Genomic DNA, 16,502 nt, shown 5'->3' on the forward strand with positions numbered 1-16,502 from the left:
TTTTTGTATTGTCTGCGGATAAAAAAAAAACTGTAGACAATGAATTGACTGTTAACAAATTAAATATTCACACTAATAAATAAATATCGACACTGAAATGACCGTGACTACGTCTATAGTCTAAATTTTCATTACATAATTTTTGTATGATAAAACTGATATATTCTTATGACAAAAGGCGAAGTCGAAACAACTAACAAGCGTAAACCGGACCATCCGTTGGGTGCGCGAGCGCAGGCCGTAGACCGCCCGGGCAAGTTTCTGCTGCGAGCGCCGAGTGCCGACACTGAGCAAGCGCTGCCTCAGTTATGCGCGAGACGTTGACGGGTGTGGATGTGCGTCCCTATTAATGTGTCAAAATTAATTCGATTCCGATGTTAAGTGATCTAACATTATTGGCGTGATAAAAAAGTTTAATTCAGAAGCTCAGTGCTTACAATGGACGGATAATTTGGTGGTGCACGGCAGTTTATATCGGTGAGTGTATAAGCGACCGAGTTGAAAAGGGTTCTATTGCAGCACAACCTTTTGCCTCTTAACTTCTTTCTGAAATGTTTAGCTTCAACTTTTGCAAGGCGATTCGCATTCTACGTGTTACGGTGAATTTAATAACAAAATAAATTGTGTAATTTGTTTTTTAACGTTTCTAATATAGGCAAGATATTTGCGAGTGTCGTATCTATTGCGTTAAGTTTTTATTATGGCTAGTCGAATCTCTCCGACCTTGCGGGCTTCTGAGTTCTGATGGAATGTTAGGCGGTCAAAGAAAATGTGAACGTCGATTTAGGCGCTGCTGTTTAGATCCGGTAATATATATTATAATATACCGCTGCATGTAACATAGACCCCTATTACAAATACATCAAATATGTAAATAATAATAGCAACTCTACACTACAATTATTCGTAATCCGTTTTGATAAATCACAATTGTAAAATACGACTGGTCTTGAATATTTATATTTACAATTAACTAATATTTTATAAGTATTTAATATATTTATTTCTAATTAATCGTTGACAATTTACTACTATACTATATTTGAATTTAAATATAAATACGAACATAGATCTGAAGAAGAATTGTTGATCACGATTTCTGAACGTGTTGTCATAGTACTAAATTATACGTTTTAAATTCTACTAAGGAATTTATGTGGTATGATCTAGTTAAGGATATTATGAAATATCCTAAAATATTATGTTTTGAGTTCATGAGTTGATTACATAATTAATACCTATGTTACAGATAAATTTTACTTTGAAACTACCGATCAAATTTGGCAAATTTTCTCAAACTTTATTTTATTGGATCGTAACAATTATTGTAAGCTTTGTAGAATTTTATACGGTTATTTATTTTGTTGGAATTTAACATAAATCAGCAGATATGATTCATGTAGATTTATTTTATGTTCGTAAAACTCCATTTCGTTACTAGTTGTTAACTTAGGAAACGATGTATTAAAAAAAGAAAATCTAACCTATATATAATTTAGATAGATAGATTTAATTAAATATTAACTGCGGATTTCTTAAATAGTTTTTTAATCTGTTTAGTTGACATAAAAATTAATAACAAACATTACTAAATAATGTATTATCTAATTTTTATTGTATTGAATTCGACGAAGTAATAGTATATTGTAAAAGTTCAGGACGACTAACTAGTTAGAACAGACAATTGACTTCATTGTATCAGCTTAAGCTTAATCAATTCAAATCCGTACTTGTCCGACTAAAATTCTAATAATGCGTTTCATAATGCTATTATTCCGTTGAACTGGTTTAGGCAGACTATGAAATTTGGCGGGCCAGGTGTTGCGTGTTCATTATAGTGTTATGTTTGTACATTGATACTTTTTGATATTTGACTTTTTTAATCAGTTTATTTTTGTAATGGAATTGTGATTCGAAGTAATGAAATATGTTAACGTGAAGGTCAGTTTTTTTTTAAAGTATATTTTAGATGTAATCTTTCGTTTTCAAGCAAAACGCACTTTTTAATCAAACGTAAAACATTAAGTTTACGCAATTTTCATTATATCAGTTTCGAATTTGATATTATGATAAATGTTAAGAAAAAAGACAAGCAAATAATAGTTTTGAAGTAATATATCTCTACAGTATATGTGTAATATATATACATACAAATAAAAAAAAATAGGTGTATATATGTAGTAGGTATGTTGCTTATGAAATTAAATACGCAGGTTGCGATGGTGAAATAAATCATCCAAAAAATTTAGTAACTAAATTACCTGTAATTTTATCTAGATAGATTGTAAATAATGATTTTCGTTGATGTAATCGTAATATTTTTATTTTTCTAAAAATAATTTTAGGTCTTTTTTTAAATATGTATGTATAAGGAATTGATATTAAGGCCAGTACCATGATCTAATGCTATTCTTCCGAACATTATATTTTTGATTATTATTTTATTATCAGTGAAAATAAAACGACAATAATATAAATACATAATAAAATACACGCAATATGGCCACAATAATAATGGCCCCTGCGCTTAAATATACCCGTGATAACAATGGGGCTTAAATTGTTTAATTATTTTAGTTATTACTCGAAATATTTACGTCTGAGTTGCATTTAAAAACTAACAGCAGGAGTTTGGCCCCAAATATGGTCGTACTTGGTTCTTTGGTGGTTTGGTCCCTAATTATACTAATAACAATAAAAATATATACACCGTTCTCAAGAAAACGTAAGACGAAATAACTTAAATTAGAACTTAAATCAATGCTGAGCGAATAGGATAGCATATCATCCATTTGTTTAAGTAAGACAAGAATGCAAGATACAAAATCGTGTGAGATATGTCAAAATATGAATGTGTCAAATTATGAAGGTAATTAATGTGTTTATTTCGTGTTCGGTCATTATTCATCTGCTACTGATGGTTTTTTAATTTAACGGTTTGCTTAGTCAAAAAAAAACAAGATTTAGAAGATATTTAGTGCACAAACGTTATTAGTCAAGAGATAAGTTCAATCTTGCAATATATGTTTAGGAAAGGTGAAGAGTAAAATAGACTATCCGATGGTATTGGTGGTGTTGGTACCACCTCCACTGTTGGGGTTTCATTGTCTACTGTCTCTACACTCCTACAGAGTCCACAGTCCATAGCTTATTGCGGTATTATCTGAGATGTTATGTCTCTTAATCGTGTACGATGGCTCACTCAACCTAAAAATTTATGTCCCAAAAATTTATCATTATTTACCAAAGATAACATTGATTTCAAATTTTTGACACAATTGTCTAATCCTTTAAAAATATTTCTATTCATTAGGCTAGTTAGCCTTTCGTTTTCCAATACAAACATTTTTTATCAATGATTAATCAATTAAAATTAAAAAATAATCTTAATTTATGTATCTATCGCATCAAAATATACTTTAATCAAGGATGCTTGAGAGTCTACTTGTAATAAGTCTGCAGAGTTTTATAATAGAATTGATTATATATGATAATCGATTATATCACTCATGAGACATCGATAACTTCGAGTTACTTATTTATTTTTTCTTCTTGTTTGTAAAAAATGTTTCTTACTGATTGTTTTGTATTTTTTTTTAATAAATATTTTGCCGATATCGCAGTATTCTTTACTCAAACCAAAAGTTTAGGCTTTGATCCTCTGTCTGAATAAATTTATTTAGTGTTATGTGTTTTCTTGCTTCCTCTCAACCGAAGAGAACATCGGCCGTCCATGATATATTATTCTTCGGTATTCGGCATATTGGATCATTTTTTGACATTCTGCCGATTAATAGTTACTGAATCACTATTCGACTAAACATCGAATTATTAAAATTAGGTGTAAAAATAATTAAAACACAGGAAATTAAGCATGTGACTTTTATTAATGCTAAGCATACATCACTAGTGCGATCATCTAAAACAATAAAGGATAAACGTTAAAAAAATGTATATATATATATATATATATATAAAAATATATTTGTTGCAACGTGCGTAATTAAACCTAAGACCTTCTCTAGGGTTCTTGAGACTGATTTGAAGCGCTTGTATCGATTCAAAAGGTAGCTCGATGTACTAAAATTATTATTAAAATGTAGGTCCACCCATGTTATGAACTATGCAATAATTACGTAGATCATCTGTAACGGACGAAGTCACGGCAGTGATTCACGCTTAGATTCAATAATAGGTTGTTATGCTTGGCATTTAATTGTCTGGAACGAAATAGATATTGATATTATCCTTGAAGTTTTTATATATATTGAAAATGTCTCGAGACTAGTACATTATTATCAATATGAATATTTCGATAGTTTGTTCGTTAGTCCATTTTTCACGGAGAAACATACAAGCGATCGATTTGATTTTTATATGAAGATAGTTTAGAGTTCCTAGATATAATTGAGTTGAAGAAAATCTAGGCACCCAGAAAGGTTTTTTTTTTTAAATGAATAATAAAAGCATTGTTATATTAATATTCCCTCCGACTATAAAGAGTTGGAGTCATCTTTGAGTCAATCACTAGACAGCAGTTCACCGTGAAGCTATTCAAACTTTTTGTTACGATTTTTGTGAGCCAGTTTATAACCCCTCTCAAACATTTGATCCAACGTTTGGTAGCGAATCGATTATGTAAGTTCTAGTTATCTTATTCGTATTGTCGTGCAACGTCTATGAAAACGTATCTTATCATTAAGTCACACGTTCATTTTTTTCTCTTTTATTAAATAATAAAATTAAGTAACGCTTGTTTGTTTAAAATGAATTAGAAAATTTAAATTTTGTTAAGTTTAATAGCGTGTATAAATAAAGAAATAGAATAAATACTATTAGAATGGCAGTCGTTTTCACACGCTTTTATATAACAGCAACAAGAGCTAATTTCAACATTATTACTCTCGTAGCAATTTTGTATACTGTCTTCTATTGCTAGCATCTATAAGTATTTACGTGGTATGAGTTGGGCGATGATGGTCTCCTTTGATAGGCCAATTGTGTGGTTAAACCAAGTTGGTCGTTTTAAGTTACGGCCAATTCATCTCGTTCTCATCAATAAAGAAACACCTCGGTATGAAAAAGTGCAGGACCAATCAAAATCGGAGCAGCAAGGTGGAGTAAGCTCTAAATATTCTATCTCTCAAAAAGGAAAGGAGACCTTCGCCTAGTTTATGGCATATGCATAACTATCTGAAGTTTCTTATATTGCTTGGAAGTTCATTATATCTGGACCCCATATTGCCTATACCAATCGAATAAGGAAGCAAACCTCAATACAACAGCATTCCACTTAACTACTTTGATTATACTTGAATTAAAAGGGTAAATGTTTTCGAAAATACATAATGAATATCATAGATTTTATTCAAACGATATACCAATGATGTTTATTTGCGTTTTGTCCTGTGTCTATAGGTGTGTTCGGTAATTACACTTTACTGAATTTAACTTTTCACGGTTGTATGAACAAGTTATCCCGTGACGCCCTTCGAAGGGACGGAGAGGGTACAGCTGGTTTTTTAGTGGGTATTGCGGCACTCGGCTACCGATGAGTCCCACATACCCGCTTGGTGAGGGGTTACGTGTTTATCACCGAATAAAAATGGGGGTTCATGATTAAATAACTTATCCTAAAAGTATATATATATAACATATATTATTATATATATAAAATAACATCCTGTCAGCGCGGAATAGAGAGAAGTATGCTCAAAATAAAAAAACTGGATAAGATTAGACACGAAAAGATAAGAGGAATAACCAAAGCCACTAATGCCTTAAACTACGCACAAAAGATAAAATGGAAATGGGCTGGCCACATAGCGAGGCTTAGAGACAAAAGATGGACTCACAGCATCACCATATGGAGAGGCCCCCAAGGGAAAAGAAAGAGAGGAAGACCCTCGACACGCTGGGTGGACGAAATAAAAAAAAGTCGTTGGTCCAAAGTGGTGGCAAATAGCACAAGATAGAGAGAAGTGGACATCGTTGGAGGAGGCCTTTACCCAATCTGGGGATCTCGCTATTAATTAACATAGTATATTATTAAAATGTAAATTAAGTTGTAAAGTAGTAGGATCAAATAAAGGCTTTTTATTTTTATTTTATTTATTTATATAAAAGTATATATACCAATACTAGTTGTTGCCCGCGGCTTCGCTCGCGTTTTAGGGGGTCGGTTGTCATGTTTTAGGCAAAAAAAAACGCCTATGTCTTTCCTTGGAGTTCAAGTTTGCTTTATACCAAATTTCATCAAATTCGGTTCATTGGTTTGGTAGTGAAAGAGCGACAGATAGACAGACAGAGTTACTTTCACATTTATAATATTAGTATAGACAGTATAGACTATGTTCATATGACGAAAAAAGGTCAATACTTATTGTTACAATACTTGTAACAGGTGATATGTTAAAATTTTAATAGTTTTGAGGTTAAATCTGTATTTTTAAAACACTAGTTATGACCTTCTGGGTCTTTCGCAATTTTGCGTATAATATTTTTTGTTAATTACTTTTAATGCTTATTTATGCTGATTTTAATTAATACTTCAAATATAATTTAATAAAATTAAATAGTGTAATTGTTTTGTAAGATATTTTAATTGAATTAAATTTAGAATTATAAATCAAAGTGTTACGATATTTAAGTCAATAGAATATCCGGACTAATATCAATATGTCGGATGTCTTAAATGTTCTGAAGTAGTTTTTTTTAATAAGCACCGTTTTTAGCGCTTCGAAAATGTCTTTTAGGTCATTTTAAATTTTCAAATCAACGATATGGAATATATTTTTGATAACAACAATTATATTATGAATATTAATAATACTTAAACTAATTGAAACATCAAATAACTTATGTAACATTAAATAAATAAAGATAGTATTTCTTGAACCAATATTCGATCTACATTTCTTAGTGATGTGTTTGTCATTAGTAATTTTTTTTAAAGTCAGATATATCATTATTATTATTTACGGACATACGACTTCTTAAGTTCCCTGCGTAGTTCACATTCTCTATAGATATTCCATTTATTTATTTTTATTTCGCTTTTGTTGTACCTACCCTACAGGGAGTGTTTATATCTATTATCTATGGGAGTGTTTTCGTAAAAGGGACGGAAGTGTGTAACAGGAAGCCGAGCAAGCGCGAGCTATTTGATTTGACCAATGAGCGCGCGCGGAGCTATATTTAACTGGCAGATGGTACCAACCCCCTTTATCCGAGAAGATATAATACTAATGTTCCTTGTTACCAAGATGATATGTTAGATGTTACACATCATATGTGACAATTGTAACGTTCGCTTTAGTTTTTTTTTATTTATTTAAACAATGTGGCAAGTGATGGCTAGTGCACCACAGCCCATAGACATTGGACTAAGAAATATTAGCCATTACGTAGTCAATATTCGACAAATATTGAACATAAAGAAACCCCCCACACCCCTGCCCCCATCCTCATTTTCTTCATTATTTAAATAAAACTATTTAAAAATGCAAAGCAAAACACAAAAAAACGGTAATTCATTCATTTGAAATTAGTGTAACTATGATGCAATAAACAAAATGATTGTGGCCTAGAATCGGACCAGTTTTAAAGGAAATACGTAAGGTCGTAACGCGTTAATAATATTTATTTCCAGGATGATGCGCAACGTCCGAATATAACGTTATTTTATACAAAATCTTAGATTTCATCTATAGATGTGTGAATTGTAAATGAGAACATGCCATAACGGAATCGTGAGCGTAATATAGCATAATCGGCTGAGTCGTTATCTCACTAAGCATCTATTTGTGTTTTTTTTTTTCACCGAGAAGGCAAACGCCGTAACTTTATGGTTAGTTTTTATCTATGGACATAACTATTGTGAGAGTTATTGAATCAATGATTGATTTGTTATTAAAGTATAAAAAACTTATTCCTTTTTTAAATCAGTAAATGTTATTATAAATTTGATGACAATAGTAAGAAGCCATTTTACAGCGCTTAACATTTTAAAATTATTTATATAAATATTCTCTATTTCTATAGAGTAGAAAATTATTATATTGTTTTATTAATCTATTAAAGTTGTATGTATATAATTATGGTTTCATATATTTTAGTGGAATAACTAGTGAATAAGTGGTACAGTTAACTTATAAGTCAGGGTTGTCATTCGATTTTTTTTAAATATAATGAAATTTAAAGTATAGGATTGAGATATTTTGCATAGTTCACGAAGTGGTTTTTGGTACAGGGCGCATAAATCAATTGTAGGTAATGTTTATACGAAATTAAAGTTTCTGATCGTATTCAGCGTTCACGCATCGATCAAAAAACGTATTATAGCACCAATGCCTTGAAAAAAACATTTTGAAAGTGTTCGAGTTTCTCTCCGGTTCTTTAAAGAATCTACATTTTTTTCTTCTGTAAAAAATCTTATTGCATTTTTATTTTTATAGTAATTTATATATAAATTATCGTAAAATGTCATTAACATATAATAGTTACGCAACAAAAGAGTCTGGAATGTATTTTTTTCGGTTTTATTTATTGAAAGTCCGGTTTTTATAGCTCAGTGGGTGATTGACCGCTTGTGACAAGTGCGAAGGAGGATTAACGTAGCAGTCATAATGTAAGTCAGTCGTTTAGTTAAACGACAAGACTATTAAGTAGGCTGATTTATTGGATGAGTTTATTGTAATTGATTAATTATTTTTTATTTCGAGTTAACCTTTACTATGGTGAAGAGTACAATTAAATTTAAATCACGTGCTTGTTGAGTATAACTTCATCAAATAATACACAATCAACTGTTTTTAGCCGCGGAGACATATAAAGTGGTTTTATGTATTAAACGTGATGGCTTCACGTTTAATACAGAAACGACTTCTTCGGAACCAGTTCAGAAGAAATGGCAAGAAACTCAGTTAGTTACTCTTTTCCAACATTTGAAATACTAAGTCAGGACAGATAAATACAATTTTGCTCTACACTTTTTTTCATCGATATCATCTTGTGTTGAGCAAAATTTGTTAGTGTATTTTAACAAACGATTTGAATTGATGTATAGGCAAAGTTAAAAAAAAAATCTGCTAATTTTTATTATACTGACGAATACGTTGCCCAAAGAAAGATTAATTGAAGGAATCTGAAACTTAACGTTATAAGTTTATCCTTATGCAGATATGCAAAACTTAAAAAGGGCAACGGGCGCAATAGTGAAGTTGAAATGACAGATGTCATTACTTGAGTATCTGTCAAAATTAATCGAGTTTCAAAGACAACAGGTTCAGAATTTATAATAAACTATATCTATTTTATGATATTACGATTTAAATGCTATTTATGATTATTTTATATGAATGAACTTACTATTAAATTCGTTACAAAAAATAAACCTGTTGTAAAAATAAAATAATGTCATCATTCACGGTCTATACGTAACGATATTATCGTGATACAATTTTATCGCATCGATCGACTTTTATCGTATGACTTTTATTACTTAACTGTTTTCGCGTTAAACCTCAGTTCACAATCACGTTTGGTTTATTCTTAGCTAGTCATTAAATAACATTGGTGAAGTGTTTGTTTATTTTTATGTATAGATAGGACTGTCAAAAGTGAGAAAACTTTGACAAAAATAGAGGCAAACGATTGTCCACTAAGTAAACGCACACTAGTAAAGTATACTATAGCCTATTCCAATGGAAGTAGGAAAAAAGATAAACAAAACTTAGATTTCATGCGATTTGCTAATAAATCAGCTATATTGTGTACTACTAAGAGTTTATGATTATTATATCTTTATTTATAATACAAACTATTACACTACTTATTTCCATTTTAATTTTATTTCCAAAATTCCTATGACAGTTTCTTCGACGTTCAACGCCATAGTGAATATCATAGATCAATCAAGCTCTCAACCAATGATATCGCGTCAATTTGCTGTCAAATGTTGTTTATTTGGCTTTTTTTCCTGTTATGGTTGGAATAGAGTATATGTTCTTTTCTGTGTCCCTGCTCAACTTAGCTTTAAGCTCAACTTACATTCGCATTTATTAAAGTTTTAGAATTAATTTTACAAATGTTGACAATATATATGCATAAAATGTAAATAATATTATAATAATAATTCGAAATCTGTGATTAAATTTCAAACTATGATTTGCTAACAGCGAATAAGCCGACATATCCGACAAAATTTGGTAATAATTAACGTTACTTGGTGTTACGGAACTGTCAAATGCATTGTCAGTTAATAACTGGTTTACGAAGGATTAATGTTGAGATTAAATCGTTGTTTAAATTAGAGAAACATTCGCATTCAACATTCAGACAACGTCCGCAGATTCCAAGATATTGACAATTACTATATATATATTTAATTTAATTGGAAACGAATCGAAATAGTGTTACTAATATTTTAAAATTTGCTGTTAATTTTGGGCCTTTCAAAGCAATCTGTTGGAGCGATTTTTTATATGGGGTTGCCCCTAAATAACCTGATAGCTTCTGAATTGGGCCTTGTGAAGAATTATACTGTAGTTACGTAAAATGAATTCATTCTTAGATATATTAAAAACACAATAATAAATTCCAAATACCTTTATCTATACATATAATAAAATTGTCTGTTTTATTAAAATAACCGCTTTTTACTAAATGCATATGTATACATATACCAAAATAGTATAATAATTTAAAAATAAAATTGTTGTCGGTCTGTTTGTTTGTTGTTTTGATATGACTTTCACTGACAGATAGCTGATGTAATAAGGAGTAACTTAGGCTACTTTTATTTTAGAATTATATATAAAAAAAAAAATAAAGTCACGCTGCAATATCCATAACTTTACTTCCACTTAAATTTTAATTTAAGTTGAAGTAAAAGAAACCGTCCGTAATTTTTTTGGTGTTGAATTTTAGAATTGTTTACAATTGTCCATTAGAATAAAGAAATCTCTTATTAAACTGACTGCGTGTATCTTTTCAGCTGCAAGTATCTATACAACTCGTTATTAATAAGATTCAATATCGCATTATAAATTCAGATTCTGTTAATTATATTCAAAGATATAGGTGAAGGCTAGCGGTAACTATCTTTAATAGCTCATAAATGTAATTGAGATTTTATGTTCGTTTGTGTATAAGGTATCAACAAAAACTTGATTTGATATTAATTATACTATAACTTTGTCAAATATTTGATTGTCATTTCAATTTTTCGTTTTTGTGTTTACTCAATATTTTTATAAACAAATTTTAGTACTTTCTAGAAAAGTTGAGAATCAATACGATACAATTTGAGAGCAGAGCAAAGCATCGAGGTATGCTGAAGTGTGTTTAGCAACCAAAACATTATATTATATAAAAGATAAAGTGAGTTTATTTGTTGATTTTATTTTTTATATATTAATTCCTTAACCGATTGTCATGAAATTTGGCAAACACGTTGTTAGATATACAGAAAATGATCACGATGGGTCACCTAAAATCTGTACCCCTCACAGGTGGGTGAACCGCGAGCGGAAACTAGTTGGTAATAAATCTGAATCTTACAAAAAATCCCGAACTAAGCCGGGCGTATCGCCAATTGGCTGCATTATGAAACTAAACACAATTTGCAAGTAAAAATTAAACGAGAATAATTATATACCTTAGATCAATAACTCCTAACGTAGAATGCATATTAAAGATTAAATCCATTCCACAGATACGTAGAGACGAATCAAATTAGTTTCATAAAATATTCCTTTCTTGTATCACAACATATGTCTTTAATGTAATCTATACGAATATGACTTTTTTATATGAATTAATGATTTAATGATTATGATAAAGGTTATTGGTGTCTTCTTAATGGATTCCGATTAATAAAGAATAATTTATTATGATTTAAGATATTGACAAAAGTAGAGATATTTAGTTTTATTTTACAGGCTTTTTTTTTTTTTTTTTTTTTTTTCGTATAGTTAAATATAGAATGCCTATGCCTGAAGACGCACAGATTAAAATTAGCTTATCATTTTAGTCAATAGTATGTGGTTAATTTATTATATTATTATTTATGAAAATACAACGAATAGTGTAAATATATTTTATTATGCAAAAAATATTAATGTTTATTCAACGTGAACTCTAGTTCGACGTGAACGCATGTTTTATTAGAATAATACCCGTGACTTTATAAGGACATTGAACTTATGTCTAATATTTTGTTTTCAACTTCAAGGATAAATAAGAATTTATTTGATAAAATGAAAGGCTGAGAGAAATTTAAATTAAACGAGTTTTTTATTGCGTAATATTTTAGTTTATTTTGATATGAAAATGGTGAATTCTGGGTTGGTCAAATATTTATCAAATTATGTTATGTAGTATTCTATAGGATACGTCATGTCTGTATGTCCCAATGTGGGGCAAAGGACTTGATTTTAATCTTCAAAGTTTAATCCACCATGTGGTGTTCTAATGTGTGACGGTGGATAGGCATGTTGCAGATATTTATCCTACGCTGGTTTTCTCACCTTGTTCTTATTCATAGACCACGAGATCAATTCGAAACACATAGGTATTAAGAACATAAAAACTCAGTGTAGCTGGCACGATCTCCAACCCGCTATCTTCGGTTAAGATTCACGTGTTTTAAACACAGGAATATCGGCGTTCACTTTCAAATAGATTAAACAAAGTCGCTTTTATTTAATACCTATGTTATTATTTTATTTATAGAAAAGGAGACATCGAACCATCAAAACTATTATATATATGTAAGAAAAAGCATTGGCAATCAATGCCCGACCTGAACGTAAAGTGTAAGAAACGATCGTACAGTCATGCGTTCTTTTGATGCGTGTGGGGTACACGCAAATAATTAAATATTGCAAACTATGTCCGGCCGCTGAGTGAATGTCTCGTCCGTGATCGAATAGACGTGGCGAAGAATTTACGATAGAAATATTCGAATCTTCTATATGCTCTACTGACGAATGATTTCATTAAAAATCATAATCATGTTAACTTACATTAAGAGGTCACCACCACTACGGTCATTCTGAAAGTAATATCAACCATTCCTTACATGCGATGTCCCTGTTGTTACAGAGGCTCACACACAGTTTACGCGATAACATAAGTATTGCTGCTTAGCGGTAGTGTGGACTGTAACCTACCTTGACTGGCTTAAACAAAGCCCTACCAAGTTTAGTACATACTGCGCTGTGTTTCAACTGTTTATTTTCAAGTGTATATTATTGAACAACGGACAGACATCAAGAACGCGTTCTCTCTGCGGCCGGACTTTAATTATTGTCATTCAACATGCTGCCCGGCTTGAGCTCTAAGTTGTTGTGTGTCTATAATTATATTGGCTCACTCACCCTCAGTGCAGCAACACTTTTTTTTTTGTGGTGAAATAATGATTAGTAATTGGCTGTTACTAGTCGGGTCTTTGCCATTTACATAAATGGCAAGATATTTTAGATAAATAAAATTGTAGGTTAATTTAATTGAATATTTGGAAATATTTTTTTTTATTTCCGAATTAAATTTGCATAATATGAATTTATTGATTGTTTGAACTGATTGTTGATGATGTCGAAAAAATATGACTATCTAGGGCTTAAATCTATATATAATACGATATGAATGTTTTATTTAGATCGTCATTCTCTCTTAAGTCGGAGCGGGTAGCTATTATAATATTAAATAGAATGTATATTGTTGTATACAATCTAAACAATATTGGGCATAATTTTAATAATGTTTTTCTACAAAAATATATATATTATTCCTAGTTCGTTCGTCAAATAATTTAGTTTTGTATTTTTTATCTGTATCGTGCACGTAAGAATATCACCAGGTGTAAAGAGTATTTTCGTATTTAGAATACATTTCTATTTGCATTTGTCTTATTTCAAATAATAATAGATTATAGGATGACAACGATTTTTAAATTAAAAAAATTAAAAGCGCTCAGTATTAAGATTATTAGATTATTAGCCAGCGTAAACGAAAATAATTGTTAAAAACTATAACTTTTGACAGAATATAAGGAAATAGATTTTTTTTTGAAAAACAAACAAAAACAAAACTGTTTTAAAATATTAAAATTGTTTTTAAATAAATAAGTATTAGTTTAAATGGCAGTTGACTGTTTCTCGCTCGGGGCGGTGCGACATTCTTTAGCGAGTGTTGATGATGAGGATTCGACGTTTGTGTCCCTTGTAAATAATCGTGTACCTTATATTTGCACATATCAGTAATACAGCCCCGGCTGTGTGTTAAACCTGGCTTCAGAAATCAGTTCCTACTCATATAACCAGTTAAAAAAAAGGTTTAAGTTTGACAAATAAGATATAATGTAGTGTTTTTGTATGTGAGTAAATGATGTACTTAAATGAGTTTCGACTGTCACGAACTGACTAAGGTTTCGTTTCTGTCAATTAATGCGCGCGTGTACTTTTTTCAAATCTCCCAAAGTACACCCTTTGTATAATTTATCAAAGAATACTTGAATGTGAAGATGCCTTTAATAGCTAGTGGTTAATTTAGGTACTTCATCATATTGACTGGGGAAGTCCCCGCCTCAATATGCGCCGCCGGGACTGGGGGGGCGGTTTCAGTACCCCGGGAATGGCTTTGTGCAAGCCCTTCTGGGTACCCACTCATCAGATATTCTATAGCTAAAGAGCAATTTTTATTGTTGTGTTTTGCATGGAAGGGTGAGTGAGCCAGTGTAAATACAGGCACAAGGGAAATCTAATTCAGTTTTCAAGTTTTCATTGCTGATGTAAGGAATTCATTGTTTATGGGCGGCGGTGACTTATGTCCGCCTACTTTAAAAAAAAACATAAAAGGAACAATGCGTTTAGGTAACTAAATGTAATTTCAGATACATTAATTAAACGTACCCTATGCAAGTTTTTCTTCGCGTGGTCGCGTGCGTCAGCGAGATCGTATCTCCGCTATGCTCGTTTTAATTGAATCTGTGCTTTAACACGTAAGTTTTTATGTTTACAAACACATCGTGTGCATAAAGTAATGTCCTTTGTTAACATTATCAGATACAATATAAAGAATGGCTGGATTTTTTTTTATCCGACTTACAGTGTTGCTGATAATGGCAATTAATTTACCTTTGCACACATACAAACATCTTTTAGAGATAGATTTAACATCGACGAATTCAGTTTCAATTGATCGAATCGTTTTCATAATATCGTCGGGATCTTATATCACTTCTTCGTTAGTGTGCAGGCAACAATGGAGGCTACAATTTTTTTTTTTTAATTTGTAGTGTATAAGATTTAGTGTTGGACTTGGTAGTAAATTTAAACTGCTTTGGACAATAGTTCTGTATGAAACATGCCACACCGCTAAAGCGCTGTCGATCATGACTTTAGAAATTAGTTTTTTAGTGCCTGTAAAAACTTTGTCTTAAATTCTTTAACACAAGCACACATCAATACAAAACACCCACACAGATAGGCTTTCACGTAAAAATATGTAACACAACATAAAATATTCTTATAAATTAAAGGACGGTGTGATATTTAGTATCCCAATAGAACAAGTAGTAGAAATTTCAAGCAATCAAGTCGTAGACATTAGCAAGTATGACGTAATCAGAAATCATAAAAGGCCAATAAGAGGCATCATTTTCTTAAACCGGTTATTATAGGCAGAGAAATATGTATGTATTTGACTATCTGAATTTTCTACCAAATTTTCAGTTATTGTTGAATGTTTTAGTCTTTAGAGTATTAGGTCGTATTTCTTTATCCCTTTTTACCATTTATGAGCATAAAATTAATTATAAACAAATCAAAGTCCATGGTAAATCAGTAGTACGCCCTTAGCTTGAACTAGTTATCTTCGTTTAAGGTTTGCGTGTTCTTATGGACCATCTAGGTTCCGGTTCCGTGAACGTTTCTCATAATTATTATATATCTATTATTCCCGACTCGAGTCCCGACTTCCTACGGGGGAAATAAGTTTTTTTTTCTTCTAAATAAAATAGCACCGAGTCCAACCTGAACCATTCAAGAATCATTTCAAACGCACGCAAAAAAACGCAATCGATCCATACATTTAAGAAAAGTTCCGTGACGTACATACATACGTAGGGCCAGAAGAATTATATTTATAGATTGTATTGCTAACTTTAATTAAAAAGCGCCGTATTCATTAGCATGCAATACTCAAAGTCACAAAACACTTTCTGTCGTTTGTTTTAGAAAAGCGAAAATAATTAGAAAGGGCGATCATTCTCTGCCCGTAGAGACATGTTAATATTAACTGTTTTACCAGAAAACAGATTATATTTTTCAAAAGTAGAGTAGATAAAAAAAGTCTACCAAAGAACCTTCATGTCTTATTATTGTTAAAAAACCACTTTTTACTTTTTGTGGAAATCAATGACGTTAGCACAGCTTGAGAATGACATGATCGCCTTAAGAATGTTTCAAACATAAATAACTACAATAAGCTCAACACTC

The 16,502-nt window shown here is 31.0% G+C and overlaps 1 protein-coding gene across 1 annotated transcript in view; it reads left to right on the top strand.

Annotated features, from left to right (window-relative positions):
* The first annotated feature begins 324 nt into the window (after window positions 1-324).
* The window catches only part of LOC125073314, a 133,402-nt gene continuing 117,224 nt past the window's right edge, over window positions 325-16,502 (top strand). The window contains exon 1 of the mRNA XM_047684091.1: window positions 325-477. The gene's annotated coding sequence lies outside the window, so the exon portion shown is untranslated. The remainder of the gene's footprint in view (window positions 478-16,502) is intronic.

The sequence above is a fragment of the Vanessa atalanta genome, chromosome 24 (assembly GCF_905147765.1).
Source record: "Vanessa atalanta chromosome 24, ilVanAtal1.2, whole genome shotgun sequence".
In the NCBI taxonomy this organism is placed as follows: domain Eukaryota; kingdom Metazoa; phylum Arthropoda; class Insecta; order Lepidoptera; family Nymphalidae; genus Vanessa; species Vanessa atalanta.